The sequence below is a fragment of the Cajanus cajan genome, chromosome 5, assembly GCF_000230855.2.
Source record: "Cajanus cajan strain Asha chromosome 5, NIPB_CcT2T_4, whole genome shotgun sequence".
Taxonomy (NCBI): Eukaryota; Viridiplantae; Streptophyta; class Magnoliopsida; order Fabales; family Fabaceae; genus Cajanus; species Cajanus cajan.
Genome location: NC_138521.1, coordinates 35551014 through 35564208, shown reverse-complemented (window position 1 = coordinate 35564208; position 13195 = coordinate 35551014).

Here is a 13195-nt window from a genome sequence, read left to right as displayed (position 1 = left end):
CAAATCAACTTCGGCCATTACAACCAGAGTTGGGTAAGGGAGTCGATTACGTGCGGGGAAGGTGTTAGCACCCCACAACGCCCCTTTCGGGTTCCCTATGACGGATTATTTCATAAATAATAGCGTAAAATTACTAAACTACCCCTATTTATTAGAACGATTATGAGTAAACTATCTACATGATGAAAGCTTTAAACGTGCAATGCAACAATCAAAAAGCGGTAAAAGAAAGGATTTGGAAAGAAACCTTCGAAGCATGCTTTTATATATTCAAAAAGGAATCTAGGAGGCTTTTTGGCGCTCCTTCCCACTACACGTTCGCTCGCTCCTTTCCCTAAAAATAATGTTTACTATGGAAATCAAAGAGATTTCCCTTCGACTTGTTCGAGTCTCAAGCTAATGGCTCGTGAACTCAAGAACTTAGTCGGATCGGCTCCCGGAGAGATTTCTAGGGCAGAGAATAGCTCAAAAACCCAAGAATACTCAGCCAGAGGGTGGAGGAATGCTCCAAAAGTGTGGGAGGACGAGCCAATGACGTCCTATTTATAGGATTGAGGCGCAGTACGACCTAGGGGATCAATACGGCCCGTACTGAGTTTTTGAACTACAGTACGGCCCTATTGAATTTGGTACGGCCGTACTGAAGTTCAAAAACTTCAGTACGGCCGTATTGATTTCACTATGGTCGTATTGTAGTTCAAATGGCTCAGTACGGCCGTACTGAACCTCTAGGGGGGTGTATTGAGCTCCAATCCTCGCACACCCTTATTCTAAGCTACTCTAAGACTTCTAGACCTACAAAGAATCACCCTAGGGTCTTCCAGGAGTCCTTCCGGCTGACTTTCCTTCGGTCTTCGAGAGTCTTATTTCCGACCCGGACAATTTTAGGGGTCTACAGCTGCCCCCCTTTACTTATTCGAACGGCTTTTTTGGTGTACCGGTTGACAAGTAAAGGAGTTGACCCAATTGTCCGGGGAGTAGGCCATCCTTCCGACTTGTAGTGTCTTCAGGTGGGAAAATTGTTGAGTAGCCTCTCCAGGGTGAGTATTAGTCGTCGCCTCTCCAGGCTCGTGCATACCTCGGTGTTTCTGACGACCTCGGTAGCGTGAGTTTGCCCTCTCCAGGGTCTGCATGCCTCCGTGTTTCTGACGACGTTGGCAGCTGCATACCTCCGTGTTTCTGACGACGTCGGTAGCTGAGTATTAGTCATCGCCTTCCAGGCTCGTGCATACCTCGGTGTTTCTGACAACCTCGGTAGCGTGAGTTTGCCCTCTCCAGGGTCTGCATGCCTCCGTGTTTCTGACGACGTTGGCAGCTGCATACCTCCGTGTTTCTGATGACGTCGGTAGCTGAGTTTTAGTCGTCGCCTCTCCAAGCTCGTGCATACCTCGGTGTTTTTGACGACCTCGGTAGCGTGAGTTTGCCCTCTCCAGGGTCTGCATGCCTCCGTGTTTCTGACGACGTTGGCAGCTGCATACCTCCGTGTTTCTGACGACGTCGGTAGCTGAGTATTAGTCATCGCCTCTCCAGGCTCGTGCATACCTCGGTGTTTCTGACAACCTCGGTAGCGTGAGTTTGCCCTCTCCAGGGTCTGCATGCCTCCGTGTTTCTGACGACGTTGGCAGCTGCATACCTCCGTGTTTCTGATGACGTCGGTAGCTGAGTATTAGTCGTCGCCTCTCCAAGCTCGTGCATACCTCGGTGTTTCTGACGACCTCGGTAGCGTGAGTTTGCCCTCTCTAGGGTCTGCATGCCTCCGTGTTTCTGACGACGTTGGCAGCTGCATACCTCCGTGTTTCTGACGACGTCGGTAGCTGAGTATTAGTCGTCGCCTCTCCAGGCTCGTGCATACCTCGGTGTTTCTGACGACCTCGGTAGCGTGAGTTTGCCCTCTCCAGGGTGAGTATTAGTCGTCGCCTCTCCAGGCTCGTGCATACCTCGGTGTTTCTGACAACCTCGGTAGCGTGAGTTTGCCCTATCCAGGGTCTGCATGCCTCCGTGTTTCTGACGACGTTGGCAGCTGCATACCTCCGTGTTTCTGACGACGTCGGTAGCTGAGTATTAGTCGTCGCCTCTCCAGGCTCGTGCATACCTCGATGTTTCTGACGACCTCGGTAGCGTGAGTTTGCCCTCTCCAGGGTCTGCATGCCTCCGTGTTTCTGACGACGTTGGCAGCTGCATACCTCCGTGTTTTTGACGATGTCGGTAGCTGAGTATTAGTCGTCGCCTCTCCAGGCTCGTGCATACCTCGGTGTTTCTGACGACCTCGGTAGCGTGAGTTTGCCCTCTCCAGGGTCTGCGGTTTGCCCTCCCCAGGGTTGCATACCTCCGTGCTTCTGGTCACTTTGGTAGCGTGAGTTTGCCCTCTCCAGGGATTTGTGATGATTTTGTCTCCACAGTCCACGATGCTGCTTCGACGGTTGTTTTTGATTTTGGTGCCGCTGAGGGCTGGATAACGCAGGGATCCCTCTAGGGGATGTGCAGTTACTCATAGGTTCTTGTGTCCCAACTTTCCATTGCGTAGTTGGTGCCCACTGGGGAAATTCTGATTCCTTGGGGATGCAGACACAAAGATGCTCTTTCTGAGGTGAGCGATGCCTTATGATTGGCTGACGTCCTTTCGACGTTGGTGGAGTATCCCGGTTATCCTTATTCGGGTGACTCTTTTGATTTTCTGGTTTTGTTGCCTCTGCGTAGGCTGTTATCCGCTGGGGGATTCTGTCGTATTGATCTTGATTGGCCTCTTCTGTTAGGCGGATTATCTTGACGTTCGGTGTTTGGCTGAATACCGAATTCCGCTTGGGGAATGGTTATTGATCTTTTCGGATTTTCTCTTTTTGAAGGAGTGCCTCTGAGTAGGCGAATGGGGATTGAGGATCTTATGTATCCCAGAGTATTATTTAGAAAGCCTCTTCAGGCTTAGCTTCACTCGTCGTTTGAGTTGGAAAGCTATCTTCCACTGAGGAAGTCTAAGTCCTTTGACTTGGATATTTTGTTTGGATGATCATGCTTCCATTGGGGAATCTTGCTGATCTTGCTCTGATAGCTTTCACTGGGAATTCGGCCCAAGAGTGCAAGCTGAGATGTCTCTGGGGAGTATTATTTTGGCAAGCCTCTCCAGGCTCAGTTATTCTGTACAATTGTTGGATTTTCTGAATTTTTTTGCCTTTTTGTCGATTTTTCGGCTTTTCCTGTTGGCTGCTGTCATACACAAGAAATTTTTCCTATTTTTTCTATTTTATGCGACTGCCTCATGATAAGGTCTTTGAATGTGCAACTAATGTGTGTGTGATGCGCAAAATGCAAGTTTAATCATTTTGTTGATGTTTTTAGAAAAATGAATGGCTCTCCCTATCCTCCTCTTCTTGGAGGAATTTTTGTCGTCGACGTGAGGGGGGATTTCTGTGAGCCTCTTACGCAGGAGATTACGGATTTTATAGGAACCCCTCCAACTTTCTTTATTGACCGATTATTAAAGGAATTTCGTACAATTTTTAAGAAACACCAATTTAGAGGCATAATCACATGGTCAAGAGAAGAGAAATGAATAGATATTTTATTGATATTCACAAATGTTTTTACAGAAAGATATACAAAAGGAATTTCTGAAGAATGGCTGGCCAGGGTAGGCTATATACATTAGGCTTAACAATTATATCTGTAATTGTTGCTCTTACGTTCCCCTAATTGCTTCGGGTGAGATGCCTGAGCCAGGAGTGTAGACACTGCAAGACGCTTGCTTCTAGAAGATGATCACTTGAACCGCCTTTCAGTTTTCGGTTCAAGTGATCGTTGCTTGCTTTGTTTTTGTGTCTTATTCTTTTGCCCCTAATTTTTGCCTAGGACGTATCCTAGCGGGGATAAATTCGCCTTTGTTTTGCCTAGTACCCTTGTACTGGCGAGCTTTTTATTTTGCCCTAACTTTTGCCTAGGACGCCCTTTTCGGGTTTTCATCCTAGCGGGCCTATGCAAGCAACGTCTTCAAGCATAGTACTTCTTTACCACGTCAGCGTTCACTGGGTATCGAAGTTCTTCCCCATCCATGTCCGTGAGGATCAATGCTCCTCCTGAGAAGGCTCGCTTTACCACGTATGATCCTTCGTAATTCGGGGCCCACTTTCTGATTTTGTCCTTTTGAGCTGGTAGCAACTTCTTCATTACCAGCTCTCCCTCATGGTAGACTCGAGGGTGGACTTTCTTGTCAAAAGCCTTTTTGATCTTCCTCTGATAGGCTTGACCATGGCATATGGCGTTCAGCCGTTTCTCTTCGATAAGATTCAACTGGTCGTATCGGCTTTGAACCCATTCTGCCTCGGAAAGTTTTGCTTCCATGATTACCCTTAGAGAAGGTATCTCGACTTCGACAGGTAGAACTGCCTCCATCCCATAGACGAGGGAGAATGGAGTAGCTCTTGTAGATGTGCGTACTGAAGTCCTATAACCATGAAGAGCGAAGGGTAACATCTCATGCCAGTCTTTAAATGAGACAACCATCTTTTGCACTATTTTCTTAATGTTTTTATTCGCTGCCTCGACTGCCCCATTCATCTTTGGCCGATATGGGGAAGAGTTGTGGTGTTGGATCTTGAATTCTTGGCACAGTTCTTCCACCATTTTGTTATTCAAATTAGATCCATTATCAGTGATGATTTTATCGGGAATACCGTATCTGCATATAATGTTCTTCTTGATGAAGGATGTTACCACCTTTCGGGTCACATTAGCATACGATGCCGCTTCTACCCATTTGGTGAAGTAGTCAATGGCCACAAGGATGAATCTATGTCCATTGGATGCTTTCGGCTCGATGGGTCCAATAACATCCATGCCCCACATTGCGAATGGCCAAGGTGAAGCCAATACATTGAGTGGAGTCGGTGGGACATGAATGTTGTCGGCGTATGCTTGACACTTATGGCATTTTCGCACGTACTGGTAACAATCCCTTTCCATGGTCGACCAATAGTATCCCGCCCTGAGGATCTTTTAAGCCATTGCAGGCCCGGGGATATGGGTACCGAAAACCCCCTCATGTACTTCTTTGATCATATTTTGAGCTTCGACTTGGTCTATACATCTCAACAAGACCGAGTCATAATTTTTCTTGTAGAGGGTTTCACCGACTAGCAGAAATCCCCTGGCCCTTCTTCGGATATGCTTCTTGTCATTATCGTTGGCCGCATCAGGATATTCCTCTTTTGTTAAATATTGCTTGATGTCATGGAACCATGGACGATCATCGACAACTTTATCTATCAGAAGGCAGAACGCTTGCTTATCGTGCCGCCGGATATTGATGATGGGCATTTCATGCTCACTATCCAAGGCGAACATCGACGAGAGCGTAGCAAGAGCATCGGCAAACTGATTCTCCTCCCTTGGAATGTATTCAAAGACGACACTTTGGAAGAAATGTGTCAAATCTTTGATGTGTTCAACATATGGTATCAGTTTAGGATTTCGGACTTCCCAATCACCTCGTAGTTGATAGTGACTAGGGCCGAATCACCAAACACTTTGAGTTTTAGGATACCATTGTTGATGGCTGCTTGGATTCCCAACGCGCAAGCCTCGTATTCAGCCATGTTGTTTGTACAATCGAAGTTGAGTCTTGCCGTTACGGGAATGTATTTTCCTTGTGGAGAGATTAGCACTGTGCCAATCCCTCGTCCAAGCATGTTGGAGGCTCCATCAAAATACATGGTCCACGCATCATCTTTAGGCTCTTCATGTTGTAGATTCATTATATCCTCATCGGGGAAATTATCCTGAAGGGATTGGTAGTCGTTGGTCGGCCCGTGTGCTAGGTAATCAGCTAGGGTACTGCCCTTGATGGCCTTTTGTGTGACATGTATGATGTCAAATTCTGATAACTGTACTTGCCATCGGGCAATCTTCCCAGTGATTATTGGTTTTTCGAACACGTACTTAATTGGATCCATTTTGGAAACCAACCAAGTAGTATGCCTAATCATATATTGCCTGAGCCGTTGTGTTGCCCATGCTAACGCACAGCACGTCTTTTCTAACGGCGTGTAGCGGGTCTCATAGTCGAGAAATTTCTTGCTCAGGTAGTAGATGGCTCGTTCTTTCTTTCCCGTTTCGTCTTGTTGTCCTAGCACACCTCCCATGGACTCATCAAGCACGGTTAAGTAGAGGATTAATGGTCTTCCCTCGACAGGTGGCACCAATACTGGTGGATTGGCCAAGCACTGTTTGATCTTATCAAAAGCTTGTTGACAATCCTCATCCCAAGATTCGGAATGATTCTTGCGCAACAGCCTGAATATTGGTTTGCACGTGTCAGTCAACTGTGCGATGAACCTTGTGACATAGTTCACCCTGTCGAGGAATCCTCTTATCTCTTTCTCGGTTTTAGGAGGAGGCATTTCCATTATTGCCTTCACTTTATCGGGGTCCACCTCTATGCCTTTTTTACTGACGATGAACCCGAGAAGCTTACCCGACCGAACTCCGAAAGTACACTTAGCCGGATTTAGCTTAAGCTGATACTTGCGAAGCCGGTTGAATAATTTTCTCAAATATTGGATATGGTCCATTTCGTCCTTCGACTTTGTGATCATGTCGTCCACGTATACTTCGATTTCTTTGTGGATCATGTCGTGGAATAACATCACCATCGCTCGTTGGTAGGTGGCACCCGCATTTTTGAGTCCAAAAGGCATCACCCTGTAGCAGAAAGTGCCCCAGGGTGTAATGAAGGAAGTTTTCTCGCGGTCTTCCTCATTCATCTTGATTTGGTTGTACCCAGAGTACCCATCCATAAAGGAATAGAGTGTGTTCGTGGCTGTATGATCCACCAGTGTATCGATGTGAGGTAAGGGAAAATCGTCCTTTGGACTGGCACGATTCAGATCCCTGTAGTCAACACAAACTCTAACCTTTCCATTCTTTTTAATGACTGGCACGATGTTAGCCAGCCATTCGGGATACTGAGATACAACCAAGAATCCCGCATCTAATTGCTTTTCTACCTCCTCCTTGATCTTTAAAGACCACTCGGGCTTGATTCGTCGGAGCTTTTGTTTGACGGGTCGAAACCCTTCTTTCAACGGTAACTTGTGCTCGACGATGTTAGAGTCCAAACCGGGCATATCATGATACGACCATGCAAATACGTCCTTATATTCCCTTAACAATTGGATCAATTGCGCCCTTATTTCATCACTGATATGGGTCCCAATGTTGACCTCTTTTATCTCTTGGCCCTGCCCCAAATTCACGGTCTCCAATTTCTTTTGGTACGGTTGGAGTAGACGAGCTTCTTGATCTAGCAGTCTTTGCAGATCCGGAGAGATGGTCTCCTCATCACTGTCCAACTCAACCCATTCATCCTCAACTTTCGGATCCTGGTCGGAGCGAACAATCACAGACATAATTGTTTTATCGGTTCTGTTTTTGGTTTAGAATTATTAATGTTAATGAGAGAAAGAGAGAAAAGAATAAATGAGAGAATGATGTGTGAAAAATGCCTCTTTATTGATATGTATGAAAAACTGTACAAAAAAAACCCTTATTTACATGAAAAAGATCTCATGATCTCGGGTACTGATCATGAGTCCCAGAAAGAAAAGAAAAATGTGGAGGGGCCCTATCGTGGCTTGCTCTTCTCTCTACTCCTGCTCCGGCAGAGGATTCTTGCTCACGTCGGGCGCTGTCGAATCAAAAGTGATCCACCCGGCATCAATAAGGTCTTGGACCTTATATTTGAGAGCTCTACAGTTCTCCGTTGAATGCCCCGGTGCCCCCGAATGGTATAGACATTTGTCTTGCGGATTGTACCAATCGGGGTAAGGTGGATCAATTTTCCTTGGTGGAATGTAAGCTAGAAGATGAGCTTGCACTAGCTTCGGTAGGAGGTCGCTATATGTGGTCGGAAGTTTATCAAACTTCTTCACAGGGTTGTACTGCGACTTTCCCGACTTCGAAGCGGAGGAAGATGAAGAAATAGTTATGGCGTTGACTCCTCCCTCCTTCTTCTTCCCAAAGGTCTTCTTAGCTTCAAATGATTGGGAAGGCTTAGCTAGCTTCCCACTTTTTAGCCCTTGTTCCACTCTTTCTCCAATGGTGATGATGTCCGAGAAGAGCGTTGTTGTGTTCCCTATCATCTTGTCATAATAGGGACCGGTCAACGAGTTTATAAACAGGGACACCGTCTCCTTATCCGACAGCGGGGGCTCTATTTGTGCCGCCAACTCCCTCCATCGTTGGGCGTACGCCTTAAAGGATTCATCACTTTTCTTACTCAAGGCTTGAAGATCGGACCTATCGGGTGTTAGGTCGATGTTATACTTGTAGCGCTTGAGAAATGCGTCGGCCAACTGCTTCCATGTAAGCACCTGATTCCCATCCAGCTGCATATACCAGTTGAGTGCGGTGTCAGCCAAGCTCTCTTGGAAGTAATGGATTAAGAGCTTTTCATTAGTGGCATATGCAGCCATCTTTCGGCAATACATGGTGAGATGACTTTTGGGGCAAGTCGATCCCACATACTTTGGGAGATCGGGCACTTTAAATTTTGGAGGGAATTGGATGTCCCTCACTAAGCACATGTCGACGGCATCTTTGATATCAAAATCATGCCCCTCCATAGCCCTCAACTGGTCCTCGAGAACGTGGAATTGTTCCTTTGAAATCTCGGGCTCTCTAATTGTAATCCCCGCCCCAGGGGGTACAGCTTGCGGAGGCTCTTGCTCTTGCTCCTCCTCATGATGGGATTCATGGTCACTGTGTTGAGCCCCGTGTATGTTTTGGTGACGCATGAGTCCCATCATTTGCGCCATTTGCTCCTTGAGCTGTGAGAGCTCGGCTGTAAGCTTCCTATTTTGTTCCTCCAACGCGTCCATCTTCTTGAGTTTCTGCGCGCGCGTGAGGACAGAGAGATGACCAGCCACTTTCTAAAATGAATGCTTAATCTAATTAGTTTATTTATGGAATGAATACACTCTTGACATGAGCTTGGTAACCTTCCATCTTTAAGGTGCTACCTTTTTAAGACGGAGGTTTACCACCCTCCTTGACTTATGATCTCTCCCTAACGGAGAATCTCAATAGTCATGGGTCTCTTTCACTCATGTCAAGGGGTATTGGTGAGCCTAAAATGAATGGTTATGAGGATGCATGATGTCTTATTGGTAATGATGCACATGCTACTCACTTTTATTATATTTTCACACATGGTCTTTCCTCTCATGTCATGACATTTTTCATGCATGGGGGTTATTCTTAGACCTTATAACGAGGTTTATTATTAATGCACAAACAATGTCACATAGACCTATATACAAACAATTCACTCATCCACGAACAGTCACGAGCGAATCACGAGGTAGGGGTATCCTGCAGACAAGTGCATATTCAAGGAGGTTCTAACTGTTCTCACCGGTCTAAGGCCCCCAAGGTGCCCCCATTATAGGGACCCAATCCCTCTCGTCGTAAGTCGATGGAAAGCTCCAACGCACTGTCGGACTTGAGTTCATGGTTATCACCTTGAGTGATGCTTTCCGACAATGGTCTACGGGCACCTATAGACCCATTCGACAACCGGCCGTACTAACATCCACTCCCTATGGCTTTCCACTCATGCCCCCGGGTATAGAGGGAACTGTTGTGTGCAAAGGTTCGTGTGCAGTTTATATTTCAAACAATTGCGAAAATTTAAACACCCAACAGTTATTAAAGCCAATTAGGTAAAACATATTATCGTACAAGCGAGGGGTAATGAAGTAATTTTAAACTATCATCTTAGAAATAATCCATCACTAAATGGGACTGACTCTCTAGACTTCCTTAGTGGAGTCGCCATCTGTCGCCACCCGCCGAAACGGACATTGGCATTCGCGACGATGGTCGGACTCTTTTTAGTTTTGAAAAATGATGGATTGTTAGAACGACTTATTCTCAAACTGAGACCTCATCGAACTAACAATTTTGTTAAATGATTCTCACCAATCCATGTTAATCCCAAACGGGACCCTCCATGGATTAGTGGTTTTCGCAAAAAGGGGTTCTTGGAGTCGTCACCAATGTTTTACTCAAAACATTGGAAAAAGACATAAGGCAATTGATTTTCGCAAATCAACTTCGGCCATTACAACCAGAGTTGGGTAAGGGAGTCGATTACGTGCGGGGAAGGTGTTAGCACCCCACAACGCCCCTTTCGGGTTCCCTATGACGGATTATTTCATAAATAATAGCGTAAAATTACTAAACTACCCCTATTTATTAGAACGATTATGAGTAAACTATCTACATGATGAAAGCTTTAAACGTGCAATGCAACAATCAAAAAGCGGTAAAAGAAAGGATTTGGAAAGAAACCTTCGAAGCATGCTTTTATATATTCAAAAAGGAATCTAGGAGGCTTTTTGGCGCTCCTTCCCACTACACGTTCGCTCGCTCCTTTCCCTAAAAATAATGTTTACTATGGAAATCAAAGAGATTTCCCTTCGACTTGTTCGAGTCTCAAGCTAATGGCTCGTGAACTCAAGAACTTAGTCGGATCGGCTCCCGGAGAGATTTCTAGGGCAGAGAACAGCTCAAAAACCCAAGAATACTCAGCCAGAGGGTGGAGGAATGCTCCAAAAGTGTGGGAGGACGAGCCAATGACGTCCTATTTATAGGATTGAGGCGCAGTACGGCCTAGGGGGTCAATACGGCCCGTACTGAGTTTTTGAACTACAGTACGGCCGTATTGAATTTGGTACGGCCGTACTGAAGTTCAAAAACTTCAGTACGGCCGTATTGATTTCACTACGGCCGTATTGTAGTTCAAATGGCTCAGTACGGCCGTACTGAACCTCTAGGGGGGTGTATTGAGCTCCAATCCTCACACACCCTTATTCTAAGCTACTCTAAGACTTCTAGACCTACAAAGAATCATCCTAGGGTCTTCCAGGAGTCCTTCCGGCTGACTTTCCTTCGGTCTTCGAGAGTCTTTGAGTCTTATTTCCGACCCGGACATTTTTAGGGGTCTACAGCAATTCTTTGTTAACCTTGGCTTACTTTGTTTTTGATAATGGCAAATGGGGAGAAATGGTATTGTGTATTGTGTGTTTAGTTGTTGTTTGCAGGTATTGTGCTTGTGTGTGTGTGTTGTGCAGGTGGTTCGTGGCACAATATGGCACAATATGAAGTTAAGTGAATATTGGTTCATGGATTAGTTCATGGGTTGTCATCATCAAAAAGAGGGAGATTGTTGAGCTTAGGGGAGCTGAAGACTTTAAGAGTTTTGATGATCACAACAACTTGGAGACAACAAGTGTACAACAACAACATTGAACACAAAAACAAAGTCAAGGAAGAGTCAAGAAAAATACCTTGAAGTATAGCTATGTAATAGAGCTTAGGAAGCAAATTGTTATAAATGAATTGTTATATTTGTGTCTGTGTGTGCTTTGTGCATTGAGCAAATCTTGTCTAGAATCAAGTAGGGAGTAGATGATGATGAGTTAAACATTGGAAAATTATTTTGAGACTTAAAATGAAGTTTTAAGAACTGACTCAAAATAATCGATTATTGTTAAATATAGTCGATTATTTCAGCAAGTGGGCTAAGTGGAATGCCTTGCTGTAATAATCGATTATTCTTTAAAATAATCGATTATCTGGGTTTGAATTTTTATAAATAGTTTGAACTCTTTTGAAAAAAAAAACATTGAGTAAAAACTGATAATCAACTGGTAAAAACGTTTTAAAGAGTCTGTGTGACATCTTGGAGAGTTTTCTTTGTGAAATCCAAGAGAAAAACGTTTGTGAAAAGCTTGTGAGGAAATCATCATCATCATCATACTCTTGAAAGAGAAAGACAAAGATTTGTTCAAGAATTCCAGGTGAATTCGTTTCATTTTATTCTTTGTGAATCTTTGTGAAAAATCTTGAGAAGGGTTTCTCAAGTGGTGAAGTTTCTTGTAGTGGGTTCTACAAGGGTTACTTTCTTGGGGTCAAGAAAGTGGTTATCTTTTTGTAGTGAAGTATATGCATGTGTGTGTGCTTGTAAACCTTCTTGCTAAAAGATAGTGGATCAAATCTTAATCAGGTGGTGATTAAGGACTGGATGTAGGTCACATGTGGAGTGGCTGAACCAGTATAAAAGACTTGTGCAATCTTCTTCAACCTTATCTGTTATTTTGTAATTTCTTGGTTGTGCTTTAAAGAAGATAAAACTTGATTAACATGTGTATATGAATTTTGATGGTTTAAATCTATAATTGGATATTATATTTGAACCTCATTGTCTTGTAATCAAGTTGCACATTGCATTCATATCATTGTAACAAGTCTTTAAGAGTGCTTCATTTGAAAATTCTGTCATAGAAAAGTTTTGATTGAATTTACGATCCAAAAACTCTGATAAATTTTTAAAGGGTCATTGAATCCAATTCACCCCCCTCTTGGATTGGGCCATTCTTTTCTAACACTATTCCCCATCCGAAACCATATCAACTTCATTGGATTAATGAAGATGGGGATATCAATGTTGATAAACAAGTGAAAGTCAAGTTCTCTATTGGTAACTATGAAGATCAAGTGGTTTGTGACTGTAGACCCCTAAAATTGTCCGGGTCGGAAATAAAGCTTGAAGACTCTCGAAGACTGAAGAAGGATCAGCCAGAAGGACTTCCAGAAGGCCCAAGGAGGGTTCTCTATAGGTCTAAGAGGTCTTAGGATAGCTAAAAATAGAAAATAGGAGGAATTGGGACCAATACGGGCTGCTTGGGGACCAGTACGGCCTGTATTGAAGTTTTGAACTTCAATACGGCCGTACTGGACTCAATACGGCCGTATTGAAGATTTGTGAACTTCAATACGGCCGTATTGAGTTCAATACGGCCGTATTGAAGAACAAATTCTCAATACGGGCCGTATTGACCCCAGCGCCCGTATTGCTCCTATTTCCTATAAATATGGCGTCATTTGACGTCAATACGGACTTTCATACTCAGTTTTGACTCCCTCCTTGAGTATTCTGGGGTTTTTGAGCAGTGTTCTGCCCTAGAAATCTCTCTGGGAGTCGATCCGACGAAGTTCTGGAATTCCGAGCACTTAGCTTGGAGATTCGAACCTAGTCGAAGGGAAATCCTCCGGATTTCCATAGTCAAAAATTTTATAGGAGAGAGCGAGCGAGCTTGTAGAGCGAGGGAACGCCAAAAAGCTTCCCAGTTTTACTCAATAT